Raw genomic sequence first — 22,547 nt, 5'->3', positions numbered from 1 at the left:
TGTGAGGCACACATGCATGCATGCATGCTCTCACATGTGCATGCATGCATGTGTGTGCTCATCATTTACAGGTGACAGCTGAGAAACACATTGTTACTCAGTGCACTTGATGCTATAGAGAGGAACTCCAGGGTCTACCCATTCCTCAGAGCTTCCTAGCCACAGCTTTCCCTCAGGACAGCTTGTATGAGCCTCTGCAAAGCAAACAAGGCTAAAACAGACAACAGTCAGCAATGACATACAGTTAGGACAGTAGACACAGGACAAATAACTAGCTGGGAAGAAACGACATTCAGATAGAGGTGGGTTTTGGTTCCAGCTGTCGCTGCAAAGGCACTGAATGTAGCTTTGGCTGAATTATTCATTACCTGTGGGTCCCTGCTGTTATACTTGTGAAAACACAAGGTTGAACTAGATCAGTCTATTTCAAACTTTTCTTTCTTTCTTTCTTTCTTTCTTTCTTTCTTTCTTTCTTTCTTTCTTTCTTTCTTTCTTTTTTTTCTTTTTTAGCTGAAGCAACCAAAAATGAAGTCTCTGGAGTCTGGTGTGTAATCCCAGTGAGTCTGGAGGCTAAAACAGAAGGATTGCAATGAATTCCAGAGCAGCTTGGGCTGTTGGGTCTAACTCTGTCTCAAAATACAAAACAGCAAGGGCTGGAGAGATGGCTCGACGGCTCAAGTGCCTGCCAGGCAAGTATGAGGCCCTGCACTTGGACACCAAACGTTGATGGAAAAACCTGCATCCCGATCACTCGCCAGACACCCTTGCTAAATGGTGAGCTCCCAGGTCAGTGAGACTATGTCTCACTAGTAAGGTAGAAAGGGAAGCCGGAGAGATGGCTCAGCAGTGAAGAGCACGTGTTGCTCTTGCAGAGGACCCAGGTTTGACTTCCAGCATCCACATGATGGCTCACAAATGACTGTAATTCCCATCTAAGGGGTATCCAATGCCCTCTTCTGGCCTCCCATGCACTTACGGATAGGCAGTCAAAACACTCATACACATAGAATCTTACAAAAATAATGTGCAGATGTATTAAAGAAGACACATTGATCTCTGGCCTCCACATGCGTGCGCACACACGTGAATGTTTGCTGCAACACATCTTCATGAACACACACACACACACACACACCACGAACAAAACAAATGTCCATTTTAGCTAGGGGAGCAGGTAAGCCAAAGCGACCTGTTCAAGCTCTAAATGTATCCTTTATCCTAAACATGTGTCTAAAGTTTGCATTCTTCTTCATGACATATCTGTATTTGTTTCAATAATGAAATGTTTTTTAAATTTCTTATATTAGAGTAAAATCGACATTTCAAGAAAGCATATTGCGTTCATTCTGTGGTGTCACAAAACCCCTTGGCCCCCTGCCATGGATCCCAAGGTGTATATGTGCCCCAGTTTAAAAGTCCAGGAGGCGATAACTAAGATTCTTCACAGCGCTAACACTCTCCTCTGATGTTCTGGGAATGCCTGTGCTATCCTTGGTAATTGCTCCACAGGGTGCTGGAGGAAGTTATATATTGGGACAGGATCTCATGTATGCAAGACTGGTCTTGAATTCATGATCCTCCTGACTCAGCTTCCCTGGAGCTAGGAATGCAAGCATGAATCACCATGCCTCGCTCTTTTTACTATTTTTGCTGTGCTGAGGATTGAACCCACAGCCTTGGGCATACTACCTAAACACTCTACTACTGAGCTGCACCTACAATCCTTAGATTTCATTTTCTAACTAATTATGTAAAAGGAAAGGAACTCCAAAGTCATGTATAGTGGTATAACTCTGAAATCCCAGCACTGGAGAAGTGGACAGGAGGATCATGAGTTCAAAACCAGCCTGGGCTACATAGTGAGACACTGACTCAAGCAAACCAAATAATAACAAAACATCTTCTCGTAAGAACGGGAACAGTGGCATTTTCAGTGTCTTTGCTGCCCTTTTAAGTATAGAGCTCAGCTATTTTCTAAGCACCCTCTCTGAAAGATCAAGTAGGATTGGTATGGGAATCCATATGCCACCTCAAGTAGCTCACATATAACAGGAGAGGTACAGAGTTGACCGGCCTTAAAGTGATCAATTATTAGTGCTGCAGAAGGTAGAGAAGCAGGAGCCTGATATGTTTCCTCGAGGATGTGTAAGTCAGGTTGCACACAGACTTGAAATCCTCACGCTCCAGCCTCCGAGCTGGGACTGCACATGTACACCATTAATTGGCCTCCCCTGACCCGCTGCATTGCACATGGAGCCTGGGCCATCACGCCTGCTAGGTAACCACACCTCCAGCCCTCTTTATACTCAACTGTCCCTCTCTCTTTTAGGGAGTAGAAAATCCCTGCAGCAAAGTAAAACAACCCTTAAAAGGGGATTTGGGGGGGAAAGGATGGAGGGAATAAAATATTGTTTTCTGAGACAGGGTTTCTTTGTGTAACAGCCCTGGCTGTCCTGAGATCTCCCTGCCTCTGCCTCCCCAGTACTGGAACTAAAATCGTGTGCCACCATGCCTGGTTGAAATAAAATATCTTAATGACCCTATATGTTGTCATCTGATCTATTCTGGAGGATGTTTTTCTGTATGCTGTGAATATATGTTGTTCCCATAAATAAGCTGCTTTGACCTATGGCAGGGCAACTTAGAGGCAGGCAGGAAATCCAAGGAGAGAGACAGGAAAGAGAAAGGTGGAGTCTGGAGAGAGACAACAGCCTGCCACCCAAGGAACAACATGCCAGCAGACCAGTAAGCCACGGAACATGTGGCAAAACATAGATTAATAGAAATGGGTTAATTTAAGATATAAGAGCTAGCTAGCAAGAGGCCTGCCATAGACCATACAGTTTGTGAATAATAAAAGCCTCTGTGTGTTTACTTGGGTCCAAGTGGCTGTGGGACCTTGAGTGAGAGAGATTTGTTTGGACCATGGGGTGGGGGTGGGGTGGGCAGGAACTGAGAAACTTTCTATTACAGATCTAGTCTGTGATTAGATGCAGACTATGTAAGTGATTTAGATTTCTGGTGTTCTGGGTGCATGCTGTTTCCTCTAAGTCATTGGTAGATGTGCATTTTTCCAGGAATGATGGGGTACCCCTATGATATCAGCACTAGGGAAGCTGAGCCAGGAGGATTTCAAGTTTGAAGCTGGCCTGAGCTACACAGCATGACCCTTTATAAAAAGCCTGAAACTGAGAGTCAGAGAGAGAGAGAGGGAAAAGGAGAAAGAAGGAGCCTCCTCAAACCAAACAACCAACAAAATACCCCAAACTCTAATTTTCCTCTGCAGAAAATTGAGTGGAAAAGGAAATCTTGGGAGCAGGATTGGGTGAGGGTGTCAATGAGCCCCTGGCTACTTGGTGATATGATGTTCAAACTTCGTTAGAACAGATGGTCTAAGGAGATTCTTGCCTAGAGGGAGCAGAACCAGAGGGGACTGAGGCTTTTTGCAACAGGCCCCAGGACAACTCACTCATAGGCCAGCAGTGATGCTATAGTTTCCAGGGTGGAAAGCGGAGCTGGGATCTGGGGAGGCTAACAGCTAGAAGTAAGTGTCTAGGAAGGGAATTGGCCTTAGGGAAGAACAGTGAGAGGTAGCAGGGTGTGATAACAGTATGTTTGAAGTGGGCAAAGTGAAAATATTGACATGACTAAATAGAAGATGTTAGCATGCATAAAGCTTAGGTTCAAGTCCTCATGTCAATAAAGGGAAAGGAGAGGAGGAGGAGAAGGTAGGGGAAAGAAGGAAGAAAGAAAAAGGTGACGAGAGGGGGAAGGGCAGAAACAGATGGGTGCTGATTACCTATAGGAAACCAACAAATAATGTCTGGAATTGGAATACATAGAAACTTAAAATTCCAAAGAACTGCCATGAAGTTCCTAGTTGGGTGGGGATTGGAGGGATTTGGAGGGAAGCCCTCCTCTGTGGTCTGGATGAATTTAGATGTCTAAGGAACTGTACAGAGCCTCAGATACTGAGGGGGTAAGATGAGAGCCAATTATAGAGACTGAAGCAGGCACACATCCATGGAGGAAGGGAAAAAGAGCCCAGTTACTAGAACCTAAATTCTTTTTTTTTTTTAATTTGAGACAGGGTCTCACCTTACAGCCCTAGCTCGCCGGGAACTCTCTATGTAGCCCGGGCTGGTCTCAAACTCATAAAGATCCACTTGCCCCTGCCTATCAAGTGCTGAGACCAAAGATGTGCACCACCACCACCATCACCTCGGCTGAAATTAGAGATCAACTCAGAGCTATCAGCAAAGGGCTTGCCTAGCATGCATGAAGCCTGGGGTTGTTGGTCTCTAGCACCAAAATGAAACAAAATATGTTAAAAATTACTAAAAAATTAGTCTTGATGAGTTATAGATGGAGAGCTTAGATTTTTTTTTAAAGATTTATTTCTTTATTATATACACAGTGTTCTGTCTGCATGCCAGAAGAGGGCGCCAGATCACATTACAGATGGTTGTGAGCCACCATGTGGTTGCTGGGAATTGAACTCAGGACCTCTGGAAGAGCAGCCAGGGCTCTTAACCTTTGAGCCATCTCTCCAGCCCCCAGATTTTTTTTTTTGAGACAGGGTTTCTCTGTGTCGCTTTGGAGCCTCTCCTGGAACTCACTTGGTAGCCCAGGCTGGCCTCGAACTCACAGAGATCCGCCTGGCTCTGCCTCCCGAGTGCTGGGATTAAAGGCGTGCGCCACTGCCGCCAGGCCTCCCTCTGATTCTTAACAGACCACATCCAAACAATAGAGTTTGGATTTTAAATGTCTCCCAAAGGCTCATGTGCTGTGGGGAAGTGGTAGAACCTAGTCAGAGGAAGGTAGGCTATTGGCAGTGTACCCTTAAAGGACAGTGGGACTTCAGTCCCGTCATGTGCTTTCTGGTTCTTTTAAAACTATATCTCTCCTGGGCATATACCTAAAGGATGCTCAATCGTACCATAAGGACACTTGCTCAACTATGTTCATAGCAGCAGCATTATTTGTAATAGACAGAACCTAGAAACAACCAAAGAATGGATAAAGAAAATGTGGTACATTTACACAATGGAGTATTACTCAGTGGTAAAACAACAACAACAACAAACAAAAAATAAAAAAACCAATGACATCATGAAATTTGAAGGCAAATGGATGGAACTAGAAAAAAAATCATCCTGAGTGAGATAATCCAGACCCAGAAAGACAAACACAGTATGTACTCACTTCTAAGTGGATATTAGCTGTAAAATAAAGGATAACCAGGCTACAATCCATAGCCCCAGAGAGGCTAGGTAACAAGCAGGGCCAAGAGGGGACATGTGGATCTCTCTGGGAAGGGGGAATAGAGAGATCTCCTGGGTGGACTGGTAGAGATGGAAAATTGAGGGGTTGGGTTAGGGGTGGGTGGGTGGAGAAGGCGAGTACTGAAAGAGATGGCTGGAAAGAGGGAGAGCATTTCAGGGTAAGGTAGAAACCTGATGCAGGGGAAACTCCCAGGAATTCATAGCAATAGTGGATACATAGCCTGAAGTGGCCACACCCTGTGATCAGATTGGTGACTACCCCAATTGTCATCAGGGAGCCTTCATCCAGTAACTGATAGAAACAGATACAGAGATCCACAGCCAAACATTAGCCCAAGCTGGGGGAATCCTGCTGAAGAGAGGGAGGAAGGATTGTAGGAGCCAGAGGGGTCAAAGACATCACAAAAAATCCCACAGAAACAACTAACCTGGCTCATAGGAGCTCACAGAATATGAACCATCAACCAGGGAGCCTGCATGGGACCAACCTAGGCCATCTACATATATGTGACAGTTGTTTAGCTTGGTCTACTTGTGGGACTCCTAACAACGGGAGCAAGGGCTGTCCCTAATGCTTTGGCTGGCTCTTGAGAATCTATTCCTCATACTGGGTCACCTTGCCCAGCCTTAATACAAGGGGTGGGGAGTGTTTACTCTTACTGCAACTTGATATGCCATGCTTTGTTGATACTCATGGGAGGCCTGCCCCTTTCTGAGCAGAAACAGAGGAGGAGTGGATTGAGAGGGGCGGAGGGGGTGGGAAGGTGGAGGGGAATGGGAGGGGAGGAGGGAGGGGAAACTGTGGTCAGGATGTTAAATAAATAAATAAAATATTTAAATTTAATTTATTCTTGTTACTGTTTGTGTGCGCAGAGGGAGGTTGCACTCACGTCATGGTGTGTGGAGGCCAGAGGACACTTTCAGGAATCAGTTCTCTTCTTCCACTTTGGTTTTGATGCAGGATCTCTCTTGTTTCTGTGATGCTGATTACAGACAAGCTAGACTGAGAGCTGCCAAGTGATGCTCCTGTTTCTGCCTTCCACCTCTTCACATGAGTGCTAGGATTACAGATGTGCACTACTGTATCTGGGTTTTTCTGTGAGTTCTAGGATTTGGACTCAGGTCACTAGGCTTATAGGGAAAGTGCATTGACCTGCTGAACCATCTTGCTCACCTGCCTTTTGGATTTAAAAAAAATCTTATTTTTATTTTAAGATTATATTTTTACTTATTTATTTGTGTGGACATATGTATGCCATGGTGTGTATATGGAGGTCAGAGGACAAGGTCAGAATTGGGTCTCTTCTACCATGTGTGTACTGACTCATTTTATGTCAACTTGACATAAGCTAGAGTTATCTGAAAGTGGGGAACCTCAGTTAAGAAAATGCCTCCATATATTCCGGCTGTAGAACATTTTTTTAAAATTAGTGATTTATTGGGGAGGTGTGGGGGCCCACAGAGGCTCCCTAGTAAGACCTTACTCATGGTCAGAGAATCTGAGCTTGCTTTACCCAGCAGGGCTGCATAATGGGATGATTTGGCTACAGGCATCGTTACCAGGTGTTTTGAAGGGTCTACACTTGGCTGTACATTGTGCTTTGATCTTGAAAGGGGGAGGTCTTTTGCCTTGCCCCTTGGCATTGTATAAAAAGCCCTTTGGAATAAACCTTAGGACTACTGGGTATTGACCCAGGGCCCTCCCGAAGCTATCCTGTGTCTGTCTTTCTTGTTGTCTCCACCTATATTTCTATTTAATACTTCCTCATTCCTCTCTCCTCCCCCCAAGAACCCTTCGACAGGTCAGAGCTGAACTCTGACAGGGAGGGTCCAGCCCATTGTGAGTGGTGCCATCCCTGGGCTGGTGGTCCTGGGTTCTATAAGAAAGCAGGCTGAGCAAGCCATGAGGGGCAACCCATAAAGCATCACCTCTCCATGACCTCTGCATCAGCTCCTGCCTCCAGGTTCCTGCCCTGTTTGAGTTCCTGCCCTGACTTCTTCCAATGATGAAGAGTGATATGAAAGTGTAAGTCTTTCCATTCCAAGTTGCTTTGGTCATGGTGTTTCATCACAGCAATAGTAACCCTAAGACAATGTGGGTCCCAGGGACAAAACCTGGGTCATCAGGCATGTCAGCAAGAGTCCTTATCTCCTGAGCCATATTGCCAGCCCCAACTTCTGACTCTTAATGAGATGAGAGGTTTCACACTACCATGTTCTGCTTCATGCCATTGTCACTTGGCGCCCACATGAAAGACCAAAAAGCCATGGGTCTGCCTGGTCATGGACTGGAACCCCTCAAACAGCGAGGCAAACTAGTCCTTTTCTTTTTGTAAGTTAATTATTGCAGGAGTTTTGTTGTACTGAGGGAAACTTGATAAACACACCCAGAGTCTGGCTTCTGTAAAGATGGAGAATAAACCAATCAGTAGTGATAGATGGCCCTAGGTCAACAAGACATATTGATGGACAGATCATCACAGTGTTACCCAAACCAGCCCCTATAGGCACACCATTGCTCCAAATCTCCACAGAAGAGTTCTGAGGGACACATTTCCTCAGCTCCCTGGTCTTTCCCATCACTCCAAGAAGGGGATATAAAACTGTCCTTTCAGGGCGTTAACTTCACTGGCTCTTGACTGTCTGGACCTCCCTAAGCCCAGGCATTTCTTGATTAGCATCTAAGGCCCACAGTGGAGGATGAGGTCAGCCTGGTGTGAGATGAGATGACAGTGTCAGGACTTGGCTACCCATAAAACAACTGTGTTTAAAGCTAAATTTTGTAATCTCCTAGTTTACCCAAGGGGTTATGTAATACAAAGCCTTGACCATGAAGCTATTTGTAAAACTGTGACTTTCGCCTGAACAGAGTGTGGAGTATGGGAAGGAAGACTGGGCACTGGGGAGGCAAGCATGGCTCATGTGGTGCCAGGGCAGGGCCAACCTTGAAGGTTTGTCTTAAAGTGACAGAGGTCAACTCTTCAGATATAAAAAGCTCTGTCTTCTCAAGATTTCCAAAGCAGAGGGTGTTTAACCTACTGACCTCGACCTGAAAAAGAGAGAGAGAAAAAAAAAAAGAGAGAAAACCCCAACGGAAATTGCTCAGCTTCTTAAACCATAACTGGGGCCAGCTGGCTGCTTACTCCGGATGGGATAACTTGCCCTCCAGCAAGGGTTTGGAGCTTGGCCACCCAGAAGAGTGACAGTCTTGGAATCAGATACCATAATTGGTATACCTCAGGCTCTCTTGGAGTCCACGAGAGAATTTGTAAAGGCATTATGTATCAGATAAAGGCTTGATAAGTACTGGATGTGGCATGCTTGTAGGCTTGGCTACTTGGGAGGCAGGGGTAGGAGGATCTCTGGAGCCCAGGAATTTGAGACTAGCCTGGGCAACACAGGGAGACCTACTCCAGCTCAAACAACAACAACAACAATAACAAGAACAATGAAGAAATCAGGCCAGGTGCAGTGGTGCATGTCTGTAATCCAAGCACATGGAGCCAAGGGCAGGAGACTCAAGAATCCAAAGCTAGCTGGTCTACATAGTGAGACCTTGTCTCAAAAACCAAAACCAAGAGATGCTGGGCAGATCTCAGTGTGGATCTGTCACTCATCAGCTGTGTGACTTTACACAAATCTCTGAATCCTTCCAATTCTGTCTCTTTGGCTGTAAAATTGAAACAGTGTTTCAAGTTAACTCATAAGTGATTGCAGGGCTAAACTATGATAATGTATGATATGTATATCATATGAACTATATAAGCTACATACATGATCTGGCAATCTCACAGTGAGTAAAAAATAAACAATGTAAAAGCCAGAAGAGGGTGTTGGATCCCCTGGGACTGGAGTTCAGATGGTTGTTAGCTACCATGTAGGTGCTAGGAATTGACTCTAGGTTCTCAGGAGGGTCAACCAGTGCTCTTAATTGCTGAGCCATCTCTCCAGCTACTCCACTTCTTTTTAGATAAGGTCTTGCTATTGATGAGTCCTTTGATTCTTTTTCATTCCCATAATTACTCAAGGAAGTGGAAGTTTTGTTTGTTGAGACAGGATCTCTCTACTTCGCCTAGGCTGCCCTCAAATTAGCAATCCTCCTGATTCTGCCCTCCAAATGCTGGCATTACAGGCATGCACCACACTAGGCTTCTGACACACAAAAATGTGACCTATACTTTTGTTCCTGGTTTCTCTCTAATCATTGTTCACACATATGCTCCTCAGTAGAAGGTACGCTCTTCTCAGGTATGCTATCTGAATCCACCACACCCTATGTTTGTTTTCTTAGAAAATCCCATGACCCTATGGGATGGAGCCACAAGAAAGCCATGATAAACCCTGCTACACATGCCTACCCGTGCTGCCGCCTTCCTTCCCATGCTTGGGAGATAGATGAGCTAGCTCCTGATTCCTTGACAATGGTGACAACATGGGCTTGGAATCGCTCAGTCTCTTTTCAAATCCCTCTCACAAACAAGGGAGCCCTTTCCCCTTCTTTCGTACTCACGTCACTGCTTCCTCTCTGTCAGCGAATGTCTCTTCTTGTGTGGTGGATGGGTTCTTCCCTTTACCTTAGCTCATTCTATCCATAATTCCCTTTCTCTTCCGCACCTTTAACCTAACCATGCACTTCCTTTACTGATAACTGCAGGAGTTTCTTTTTTTTCTGAGACAGAATCTTGCTACATAGTGAAGGCTGACCTCAAATTTGTGATCCTCTTGCCTCGGCTTCCTGATGCCCTGAAGGCATGTGCTACCATGTCCACCTGCAGGAGTGTCTTTTAATTCTTTTTAAGGTTTATTTATTTTATTTTATGTGTATGAATGTTTTGCCTGCATGTATGTATGTGCACCCTATGTATGCCTTGTGCCTGAAGAAGTCAGAAGAGGGTGTTGGATCCCCTAGAACTGGAGTTACAGATAATTGTGAGCCGCCATGTGGATGCTGGGAACAGAAATCAAGTCCTCTGGAAGAACAGCAAGTGCTCATAACTGCTAAGTCAAGTTGCAGGAGCTTCTTTGGGGGTGTGGGGGTGGGGTGGGGCAGGGTTCGAGACAGGGTTTCTCTGTGTAGCCTTGGCTGTTTTGGAACTTACTCTGTAGACCAGGGTGGCCTCAAACTCAGAGATCCACCTGCCTCTGTCTCCAGAGTGCTGGGATTAAAGGTGTGTACCACATGCCCAGCTTGCAGGAACTTCTTTATTGGCCTTCCTGCCTATATCATGGTCCTTCTCTGCTGCAACCAGAGTGGTCATCCAAAGACATGTCTGAGCACGTGAGAATTCATCCATTACTTGCCACAATACAGCAGCACAAATGATAGGGAATGTAATGATAGATTTTATTTCATTCATTTCCTGAACATCATCCAAACTGCTAGAGATATGGGCTCTGTAGCCTAGGATAGAATTCTTTGTGCTTCGAGAAGCTCTTCCTCGGGGAATAATGCTGGGGATTGATGGATTTCAGTCCGCTGCAGAGTTCTGAGTCATTAATGTGTAATCAGTCCCTGCGCTTGGGGATCAAGATCCAGGGCAAAAGGACAGAAAGCTGCAGGAAAGAGGACATCTCTCTGTCTTTGTATTGTTTCTAAGTTTGCATTTGTGATGAATGCTCTCGCTATGGCGCCCAGGCTGGCCTTGAACTTACCAATACTCTTGCCTCACCTCTGGAATGCTGCTAGAACTACAAGTGTACCCCTTACTTGGCTTCTTTCTGTTTTTAGAATATCTATTTATACTGTGAGACTCCTCTCTGGTGAGGCCAATGAGCATCTATTAGCTCCTGAGTTCCCCTTCTGTGACAGAGAAAGACATTGAGCCCCAGGGCCCTGGGTTCAATCCCCAGGACTACACGCACATAAAAAAATACGATCTCGGAGAACTTGCTTATCTTGATCCCCGTGTTATGAACTTATATACATGTGTATATCTCATATATGAAGTTTCTTTTTTCTTTTGAGATAGGATCTCATGTAGCCCAGGCTAGCTTTAAACTTACTGTGTAGCCAAGGATTGACATGGTTTGTTTGAGATTAACAGAACCTTTCTCAGCTTTTGGTGAGCTTAACCCTGGCAGCTAGGTATCAAATAGTCATGGCTACCAAAACCACCCCGCAACTGGTTTGTTAGTTCATTGCTTCACACCCAAGAAGAATAAGGGGCCACAGACAAGGATTGAGCAGAAAGAATGTAGATTAAGGAAAAGTGAGAAAGAACTCCAAGGGACTAATTCCACCAAATTGCCCCACCCAGTGGTCTATTATGGATCTTACTGTGAGAATTAGATGGATACTGAGCTCACCTTTATTGAGATTGGTTATTTTTGAGTATATTGTGAGTTGAACCCATGAAGATTCCACATGTTCTATGCATGTTCTCTTCACCCAACTTGACAGGTGATCATGTTACTTGTCCCATCAGGAGAGTAGTCAATCACATGTACTATATGACTAGTTCATGATCCACTATGAGTAGTGATCTGACTTCCTGCAGAAAGTTAGCGATTGTCAAAGGATGACCTTGAACTCTAGCTCCTCCTTTCTCTGCCTCCTCATGTTGGGATTACAGATGTGTGCCCACTGTGTCTGGTTTATGGGGTGTTGGGGTCAAATCCAAAGCTTCCTGCATGCCAGGCAACTGCTCCACCAACTGAGCTACATCTGAAGCTCCTGAATTATCTTCCGTGTGTCAGTCACTATCCTAGATTATACAGACCCACTCTGTACCAGTCCTGTATTGTTTGACACCATTTTATAGATGAGGAAACTGAGGCTTGCCAAAAGGTCACACAAAAACACAGGACACCTAGTCTTAAACCCTGGTGTGCTACTTCAGAGGTTTTCCTTTTGTGGACTTCTTGCAACCTATTTGAAAAGTTAAGATTGATTTTTTTCCTCTGCTTGCCTTCCTCCCTTCCTTCCTTTCTCCCCCACTCCCTTCCTTTTCTCCTCTTTTCCTCTCTTCCTTTATTATTTTTTTGAAAGCATAGATGAAATTCAGGGTCACATGAGTATCAGCTGTGTGCTCTGCCATTGAGTTACAACACCAATCAAAGGGTGCCATCTCTAGCTGGGTGGTGGTGGCGCACGCCATTAATCCCAGCAATCGGGAGGCAGAGGCAGGTGGATCTCTGTGAGTTCGAGACCAGCCTGGTCTACAAAGTGAGTTCCAGGACAGCCAGAGCTTTGTAGTGAGACTCTGTTATTGGTTTAAATATTAAGGCAACTCCATGTAGTTAAAAGGGAGGTTTATTTTGTGGGGTAACTTACAAGTGAAGGGATAGGTTACAGGGTCTGGGAAAGGTGAAGTGCAGTCCAGTGGTGTTCTCTGGAGAACTCTGCTTGGTCTACCTTCAGCATCTAGGATCCAGGAACCAAGAGAGCTGGCCCATCCAGATCTCTGGTCTTAAGGGCTCCTGTCTCGGCTCCACCTTGTAGGTGTGACAGTTACTGAAGCCTCAATGGGGTGTAGTACTTCCAGGTCAAAGCTGGAACAGCTACCCACTACACCCTGTCTTTAAAAAGAATGTGAAAGAAAGAAAAGAAGGGAGAAAAGAAGAGCGCCATTTCTAAAGGAACTCTGAGATCTTTATACTTTAGTCAATTAAAAATATTCGAGTCTGTCCACATATTTTGCATGTCACTAATTTCAGTTTAAAAAACTGTTTTAGGGGCTGGTGAGATGGCTCAGTGGTTAAGAGGACTTGCTGCTATTTTGGACCTGGATTCAGTTCCTAGCACTCACATTGGGCAGCTCGAAACCATCAGTAACTCCAGATGCAGGTTATCTGTCATTCTCTTTTGGCCTGCAAGAGGAATGAACACACACAGTAAACTACACATACAGTCAGGCGCGCGCACACACACACACACACACACACACACACACACACACACTACTCAATAATCCCATTTAAACAACTATTATATAAAATTTTCTTTTTAAAGCCATTATAATGACATTTTATTTACTTAGTGGGGAGAGCAGGAGCAAACATGAGCATGTGGAAGTCAGATGACATCTTTCAGGAGTTGGTTCTTTCTTTCCACCAGGTGGGTTCTGGAGGTTGAAGTCAGGTAGTCATGCTTGGCAGCAGGCACCTTGACCTGTGGAGTGACTCTACCAGTCTCTATTATGTAAATTAACAAGCCCCTGTTCTTGTCAATGAAAATGTATTGCCAGCATTCGTCATGCTAATCATCATAGCCAGCGGGAATGGTGATAGCGAAGGGTCTAGATCATCTCTTTGGGTGAGAGTCTTGATTAAGGCCACAGACTGTGTATACTAAAGCAGTCATTCAGAGCATTATTACCAGAGCTCTCCTGGCCCTTGGGTCCATCTGCTCACCCACATCATGAGAAAATGTCATAATATATATGAGAGTGGGAAAATGAACTTCTTGACAGTTTTGAACAAATCTGGGGAGTGAGAAATGCTCAGCTGGTCTCTGCCTTTCCCTTAGCAGTGTTACTACTTATGGAAAAGATGTAACAATTAGGATGAAAAAAGGATGAAACAACAGCCTGGAGTATACATACGGAAATTTAGATGTTCAGTCCCTTGTGGAGCTGGGAGGTGAGTCTTTCTCCTGACCTAAGGAACATTTTCGCTCCCAGCATGGGATTTCTTGTAGGTAGCCTAACTCCAAGAAGACCTTACAATGTCACTGTGCTGGCTAGTTTTTTGTCAGATTGACACAAGGTTTAGTCATTAGAGAGGAGAACACTGAGAAAATGTCTCCATGAGATCAGGCTGTAGGCAAGCCTGTAAGGCATTTTCTTAATTAGTGATTGATGGGGAAGGGCCCAGCCCATTATGGGTGGTCCCATTCCTGGGCAGGTGGTCCTGAGTTCTGTAAGAAGGCAGCCTGAGCAAGCCATGGGAGGCAAGCCAGTAAGCAGCACTTATCCATGGTTTCTGTGTCAGTTCCTGCCTCCAGGTTCCTGCCCTGCTTGAGTTCCTGTCCTGACTTCTTTCTATGATGAACTATGATCTGGAACTGTAAGCCTAATAAACCCTTTCCTCCCTGAGTTTTTTTTTTTTTTTAGTCATGATGTTTCATCACAGTAATAGAAATCCTAACTAGTAATCCTAGCAATCACTTTGCGTCTGCCTTAGGAAACTTTCAGAGATGTTCTCTTTATGTGGCTCAGCTCTAGTATTTTGATAAAGTACAGATATTATTAAGAGGTATCTCATTCTAATGATTCCAGGGTCAAGAGCAGTTGAAGAAGCAGAAGTCATCAAGTTCCTCTCTCTCTCTCTCTCTCTCTCTCTCTCTCTCTCTCTCTCTCTCTCTCTCTCTCTCTCTCTCTCTGAGGCAGGATTTTGTTGTGTTGCACTCGTGGTCATGAACTCCTGAGCTCAAGTGGTCTTCCTATCTCACCCCAGTTGGGGCCACAGGTGCTCACCTTTCTCTAGGTTTCAATGAGTAAAAGGCTGGGGCCAAATCAGCCCGTCGAGGCTGCTGGAGTAAGTGCTCCCCACCGCAACCACTCAAAGCACAATGCAAGAGCCTTTGGCTTTCCTGAGGCTCCTTGGCTACTACAATGGGTTTTCTCCCCTCAAAGACAACTGCTGCTCAGTGCATGGACAGTTTCTGGAATGTTACACACTCTATGGTTGGGCTCTGCTATAATTAATGATTTCTTACCTCTGAGGGTTCTCCTCTAGAGAGTGGGGTCTGACATGGGTGGAGTCCCCAAATGCCAGATGTCTTGTGGTGACAAATGTTGGCGTCTGATTTCTGGAGAACTGAGTTTCACACTTCAACTAAAAAAAAGGGGGGGGGTGCTTAAGTGCAGTTCAAGACTCCAGGAACACCTCCAAGATGGAAGAATTATGCTGAGCCTGTGCCCCCTACTTCTGCAGCTCCTTCAGTGTGCCTCAACCCCTCCAAGCCCTCTCTTTCACGAGGCTCCCCTCCTCCAATAAATACAAGTAAACCCAAAGAAATCAGAGAAAGCCAGCCCTCTCTCTCTCTCTCTCTCTCTCTCTCTCTCTCTCTCTCTCTCTCTCTCTCTCTCGTGTATGAGGGGTGTACCATGATACGCCTATGGAGGTCAGAGGACAACTTTGTGAGTTGGTTCTCCCTCTCTAACTTTACATGGCTTCAGAACTCAAATTCAGGTGTCAAGTGCTCAGACTTGCACTATAAATGTCTTTATCCACTGAACCATCTCCCCCCTCGCCCCTCCCGCACCATGCTGGCTTTCTCTGATTTCTTTGGGTTTACTTGTATTTATCGGAGGAGGAGAGCATCGTGAAAGAGAGGGGTTGAAGCACACTGAAGGAGCTGCAGAAGTGTAGTATAGTTTTGCAAAGTGTTATTATTAGGGACACTGGGAAACTGTAATTGAAATGTATGTATTTTTCTTTGTGTGTATGTGCAGGTGTGTGTGTGTGTGTGTGTGTGTGTGTGTGTGTGTGTGTGTGTGTGTGTGTTCATCTGCTGATGGAGTCCAGAAGTCAACCTCTCTGGTGATGCTTCTCAGGAGCTACCCACCTTGTTTTTCTTTCTTTTTATTTATTCTATGTCTTTTAAATCATGTATCTTGATCCCATTCATTTCCCCATCCCTTTGCATCCACCCTTTGCTCCTGCACCCCCCAAAATAAAACAAAATTTAAGAGAAAAAAAGGAAAAAAGGGGAAAAAATTAAAAATCTCATCAAGGAAGCTACAATGTGACACCCTTTGTCAGCTGTAACAGAAAAGTGGCCCTTGTACCTCACCTAGGTGACACAATAGAGCTGGCCCTGATGGTGCAGGTATTCGAGAGCCGACCCTGAAGGAATGAAAGCAGGAGAACCAGCCCCGCCCCTCACTCATTGCAGCAAGGGGTGAATTAGCTGGGGCAGTGCTGGAGAGCTCCCCCTGGTGGTGAGGACAGGGGAGAACTGGTGGGCGGATCAACCCTGCAGCTGCCCAGGCCCAGATCCGGGGTTAAGACTTGGTCTGCCCCTGCATCCACCCCATCTATGATCTGCTGGAGCACGTGAAGGGACCTGACTCGCAGACCCACCTTATTTTTTGAGATTTAACAGCTCACTGGGACCTAAAGCTTAAAGATTAGACTAGGCAGCTGGCCAGTGGGCCCCGGAGTCTTCGGCTCTATAACACTGGCATAAATGCTAGGTAGCCACAATGACTAGTTTTATATGTATGTGCTGGGGATTGAACTCCGGTTCTCATGCTTGCAAGGACTTTACCAACTGAGCTACTGCCTCAGTCCTTGTGTTAAAACCCTACTTCCTTTTCTTTTTTTGACACAAGGTCTCAATGTGTAGCTCTGGTTGTCCTGGAACTCACTAAGTAGACCAAGCTGGTCTCGAACTCACAGAGATCCACTTGTCTCTGCCTCCCATGTGTTGGGATTAAAGGCATGTGCTGCCACACCTGGTCCCTGTATTTTTTCTTATAGATGCATATGAGTATACAAAGTGTTAAAATAAAAGTGTTACTTGCAAATGAGTGAGTGTGGGGCCAGAGAGCACTTGCTGCTCTCCCAGAGACTCTGAATTGAGTCCCCTGCACCCAGGTCCATCAGCTTACAGCCAGTTATAACTCCAGCTCCAAGATGCTCTCTCTGCCCTCTGCATACATGTGGCACACACAGAGAAGCACACATTTAGTGTATGTATGTATGTGTACCACATGTGTGCAGAAGCTCATGGAGGTCAGAGAGGGCATCGGATTCCCTGGATACTGAAGTGACAGGAGGTTGTGCACCATCATGTGGGTGCTGGGAATGGAACCTGGGTCTTCTACAAGAGCAAGGAGTGCACTTAACCGCTGAGTAATATTTCCAGCCCAACATACATGTAATTATTAAAAATTCAAAATTCAAATAAAAAATGATTGTACATATAATAATGAAAACAATCTGTACATTTTTTTCTTTTGGTTTTTCGAGACAGGTTCCTCTGTGTAGCTTTGGATCTTGTCTTGGAACTCACTCTGTAGACCATGCTGGCCTTGAACTCGCAGAGATCTGCCTGCCTCTGCCTCCCGAATGCTGGGCTTAAAGGTGTGTGCCACCATCGCCCAGCTCAATCTGTACATGTTTTGGAGACAGAGTCTCCCTATGAAGTTGAAGCTGGCCTTGAACTTGGAACCTCCCAAATGCAAGGATTGTAGGTGCTTTCTAGCATGGTTGACAAATTACACACTTCAAATGGGTGAATTGTGTGATATGTGAAATATATCTTTGTAAATCTGTTATTTTTAATTTTTTTAAAAGATTTATTTATTTATTATGTATACAGTGTTCTGTCTGCATGTATGCCTGCAGGCCAGAAGAGGGCACTAGATTTCATTACAGATGGTTGGGAGCCACCATGTGGTTGCTGGGAATTGAACTCAGGACTTCTGGAAGAGCAGTCAGTGTTCTTAACCTCTGAGCCATCTCTCCAGCCCTGTTATTTTTATTTTTAATTAAAAAAGTTTTATGCAATATAATTTTTCTTTCTTTCTTTCTTTCTTTCTTTCTTTCTTTCTTTCTTTCTTTCTTTCTTTCTTTTTTTTTTACTTTTTATATCCTGACCACAGTTTCCCTGCCCTCCTATCCTTCCAGCCCCTCTCCCCCACCTCCCCTCTTCCCCCACCATCCACTCCTCCTCTGTTTCTATTCAGAAAGGGGCTGGCCTCCCATGAGTATCAACAAAACATGGCATATCAAGTTGCAGTAAGACTAAGCAACTCCCCATGTATTAAGGGTGGGCAAGGCGACCTAGTATGAGAAGTAGGGTCCCAAAAGCTGGCAAAAATGTCAGAGACAGCCCCTGTTCCCACTGCTAGGAGTCCCACAAGAGGACCAAGCTATACAACTGTCACATATGTGCAGAGAGCCTAGGTCAGTCCCATGCAGGCTCCCTGGTTGTTGGTTCAGTCTCTGTGAGCCCCTATGAGCCCAGGCTAGTTGATTCTGTGGGTTTTCTCCTGGAGTCCTTGACCCTCCTGGCTCATACAACCCTTCCTCCTTCCTCATACAACCTACTAATCCTCTTCAGCAGGATTCCCCAAGCTGCATCTAATGTTTGGCTGTGGGTCTGCATCTGTTTCCATAAGTTGCTGGATGAAGCCTCTCTGATGACAATTGGCCTAGGAAGCAATCCCAGCACATCCCACAGGCAGGACAGACTATAGAAGGTTATGTGGCTGGATTGCTGTCCCAGTCCCTGCACTGAAGTCTTGCCTGGTCACAGGATATGGCTAGTTCAGGCTACGTATCACCTCTTGCTAAGAGTCTTACTATGCAATATATTTTGATCCTATTCTTTCCCTTCCTCCAACTCCTCTCAGCTCTCCTCCCACACCCCATCTATTAAACTTTGTTCTTTCTCTCTCTTAAACAAAACCAAAACAAATATTAAAAAGTATACATACTCACACCCCCCAAACATGGAGTCTGTTTTGTTGGTAAACTACTCCTGAGCATGAGGCCTGACTTGGAGTGTGGTTGATATACCCAGTGTCACTCCATTGGAGAAAACTGATTTTCCCTCCCTGAGCAGCTATCAATTGCAAATAGCTTACTGGATATGAGTGGGACTTTGTGTTGCCACGCACTTGCTATGGCTCTAATAGCTCTGACCCCCCAGGCAACTTTATTTATTAACATACAATTAAAATCACTTTTCAGTACAAGTAAAATACCACCACAGTGTCCGTCCACTTCCCTTTCTCAGTGCTGAAGTTTGCTTCGCTTTGAACCTGTGCAGGTCTTGTTGGTGCTTTCACAATCTCTGTGAGTTCACATGAGCATCATCAGCCACATTGGCTAGGGAAGACAGTTTCACCTCCACCCTGAACCCCGCATCTAGCTCTTACAATCTTTTCACCTCCTCTTCTGCAGAGATCTCTGAGCCTTGAGGGGAGCAGTTTGATAAAGGCATCCCATTTGAATGGAATGCTCACACTGTCCATCTGTAGATCTCTGTTAATTACCATCTATTGAAAGAAGATGCTTCTCTGATGAGGGCTGAGTGATATACTGATCCGAAGCTCTTGTTGGAAGTCTCAGCTCAGACTCCAAGCAGTCCCCCATCAGTGTAGTGGGAGGGGTGGGTGCCAGGCTAGCTGGCAAGGGAATGTACTTCTATTTAGCAATGTGGTCTAGTCCATGAACATAGACCTGTATAAAGCTGGATTTTTTTTAAAGTGGGCTCACAGATCATCAAAGAAACCTACTAAACAACACAAGGTGAGTTAGTTGCTGACCTACCAGGTGACCTTCATGGTGGACTGAAAGCCATGCCTTCCTCAGCCTTTGCAGTTTCTTTTTTTGTTTTTTCCTTTGGAGCTGAGGATCGAACCTAGGGCCTTGCGCTTGCTAGGCAAGCGCTCTACCACTGAGCTAAACCCCCAACCCACAGTTCCTATTCTTGACCAATTCTGAAGGGACAGGAGACATCTCAGCCACTTCAGACCACTGGTGACTGCCTGGAGAAAACGTTTCTCTCACAGTGTGATCCAGTTCATCTGCTGGAGCTCTTGTTCTTTGCATGGTGGACCAAGATCTGCAGTCAGGGTCTGCATTGCTTCCTAGCATGCCAAGTTCCTCCTTTGGAAACAGTGGCTGAGGCACAGCTGGAAATGGGACTTCTATAGCCATCTGTTTAATTGGGAGACATTCTGCTGCTTGCCACCCACATTCTCTGACTGTGATGGGAGGCAGTAGCTACTGTGCTTGCCTGCTGTCTGGGACCCTGCATCCCTATACCTAACTGACTGCTGAGCCCCACATGACTGGTAGCCAAGGTGCATTTTTCTATACCAGTACTTCTTCCTTCAGGGCCCAGCCAAAGTGATCTTGGGAGTGGCTCAACCCCATGTCTCCTCTCCTCCCTCCTCACCTATACTGCATGGGTCACACCCTGACACACAGAAGTGACAGTGAGCTGGCAACCCTATCAGCTTGTCTTTACTGCAGAGACCACATGCAGGAACCACTGATGTGCTGAGCCTGGTGGCTTGCGTGGGCTTCTGATTAGAAAGCAGTGTGGATAGGGAAGTGTGACGTAGCTGTCCATCCCAGCCTTCCTCAGTTGCGGATCTTCCCAGGGAAGTGTCCGATAGGCTTTTGTTAAGGACTCACAAAGGAGTTGGGGATGTGGCTCAATGGTAGAGCACGTGTCTACCATTCGGGAGGCCTTAGGATCCAGGTGCAGCCCCACCCCACCACCGGAAAAAAAAAAATGACAGAAAAGTCCCCAGTGACTTGGCAATTTGGTAGGACCAGTCCTGGAAGAATATCTTGTCTGGTAGCCTCTCCTGCAGAGATAAGCCTGGTGCTCTAAATCCTGTGCCAGACACTGCTGCTTCTGTCCCCACCTTTGGGCTACTTAGAATGCACGGGTGTCTGCACTGTCATGTGTGATGAGTTCACAAGGGCTGAGTTTACCTTAGAGTGTAAGGAAAAAAAAATTCCTCTTAATTGAATCTCTTAAATTTAGGAAGGAGCCTTACAAATGGCCATCATCAGAACTCACTATCCTGAAGCAAAAGGTCAGGCTGGAGGGATAATTGAGAAGTAACTGCCAGTGCCCTAGAGCAGACCACTGGGCTTGCCAGGCCAGCAAGACTGCCACTTTTCACTAGGCAAACTGCTCCCTGCTCGACTGTAGGGGTCAGGTCTGCTGGAGTATGAAGAGACCAACCTTTGATTCTCTCTTTTTGTTTGATTCACCGTCTACATCTACAACATGGTCATCAGCATTTCTGACTCATAATTTGTCATTTCTCATTTTTTATGGTTATGGAAACAACAAACACATTCGTAAGGACTTAGTCTCAAGCAAAAAAAAAAAAAAAATAGACCTGTGAAATTCTCTTCTGAATAAAGCCTGCAAAGCTTAGTGGGTGAATGCTGACATCTATTTAGGCTTCCTAGAGGCCTTTTCCTCCTTCTATTTTTGTGGTGCTGGGGATTGAACCTAGGTCTCAAACATGCGTGGCAAGCATTCTACCACTGAGCTATACACATAATCGTAGCCAGCTACCTTTGTAGCCCTGCTCTAAGGGACACTGAGAAGTCTTTTTGTTGTGATGGATGTGGAAGCAGGAAATCTGACAGTTCCCTGTTCCATTGACTATAATGAAACCTCTTGGAACTACTATTTTCATGCAATCCTGATCAAGTCCCCTGGGGAACAGCAGAAGGAATTAATAGTCCCTCTCTTCTAGGCAAGGTCTCGATAATCAGCCCAGGCTTCCCTCAGAACTTTGGGAAATCCTCCAGTCTACAATTCCTTAGTAGCTGGGGTTAGCGTGAACCACCATACCTGGCTTTCAACTTTGTTGTTGTTGTTCAAGATCTGAGTTTTGCAGAGAAGTTTGTTCCAGATGAGTGAAGTGTTGTTCATTTGAATTCCACAATTTTTGTCTTGGTGGTTTGGGTCTTTTTTATCTCCCCTCTGGAACTAGTAAAGTCCATTGCTATGGTCAAAGGTGTGTGTGTGTGTGTGTGTGTGTGTGTGTGTGTGTGTGTGTGTGTGTGCGCGTGCGCGCACGCACTTGTGCACACGCATGTGTATTGGGTCAGGTTGTAGAGGTTTAGGCATAGTCATAGCTGGACTGTTTTAGTAGCTCTGTTTTTTAGGGAACATTGATTGAGAAGAGGCATCTTTCTGTTGTGGCGGTGGATATGAGAGTCAGGAAGTATGCCATTTCCCTCACTGAAAATAAGGAGAGCACTTGGAATAGCTATTTTCTGGCTATCTTTGCTTGCGTCCTCTGGGCAATGGTAGAGGGAACTAACATCTGTATACATATTAAACTGGCCCAGAAATTCCTTCAAAACAGTTGAAGTCCAGAGGCTTTGGAGCCCAAGGCAGGTACCTGGGCAGAAAAGAGGGTGAGCCCAAGGTGGGGGAGGGGGTGCAGAGAAAGAAGCCTCTCTTCTCTTGGGCCACCAAATCATCCTGTGAAGGCATCTTACTCATTTTCAAACATTGGGCCTTCCCCCCATCCAAATTGTTGTCCCAGCTTCTTTTCTTTCTCTTTCTCACATCTCACTCTTTCCCCACCCCTCTGTCAACATCGTGAGGGACATTTGTGTAGATAGGGTGGCCCAGTACTGGAGCAGCATCTTTGAAAGTGGATCATGTCGCTGCCTCTCCTGCTCTGCAAGCCGAGCCTTTATGGCTGATCCATTGAGGCCCTGTTTGTCCCTCTCTATCCTGCTCCTTTTAGGAGGCTGAAAGAGAGCACTGGGACTGTAGCCCTCTCCTCTGATAACCCTGTTTCTCCGCAGTTT

At 45.5% G+C, this 22,547-nt stretch overlaps 1 pseudogene; it reads right to left on the bottom strand.

The window, feature by feature from the left end:
- The window catches only part of LOC131900056 (mitogen-activated protein kinase 3-like), a 51,158-nt pseudogene that overhangs the window by 16,255 nt on the left and 12,356 nt on the right, over window positions 1–22,547 (bottom strand).

The sequence above is a fragment of the Peromyscus eremicus genome, chromosome X (assembly GCF_949786415.1).
Source record: "Peromyscus eremicus chromosome X, PerEre_H2_v1, whole genome shotgun sequence".
NCBI lineage: Eukaryota > Metazoa > Chordata > Mammalia > Rodentia > Cricetidae > Peromyscus > Peromyscus eremicus.
This window is presented reverse-complemented; position numbering and strand designations above follow the sequence as displayed.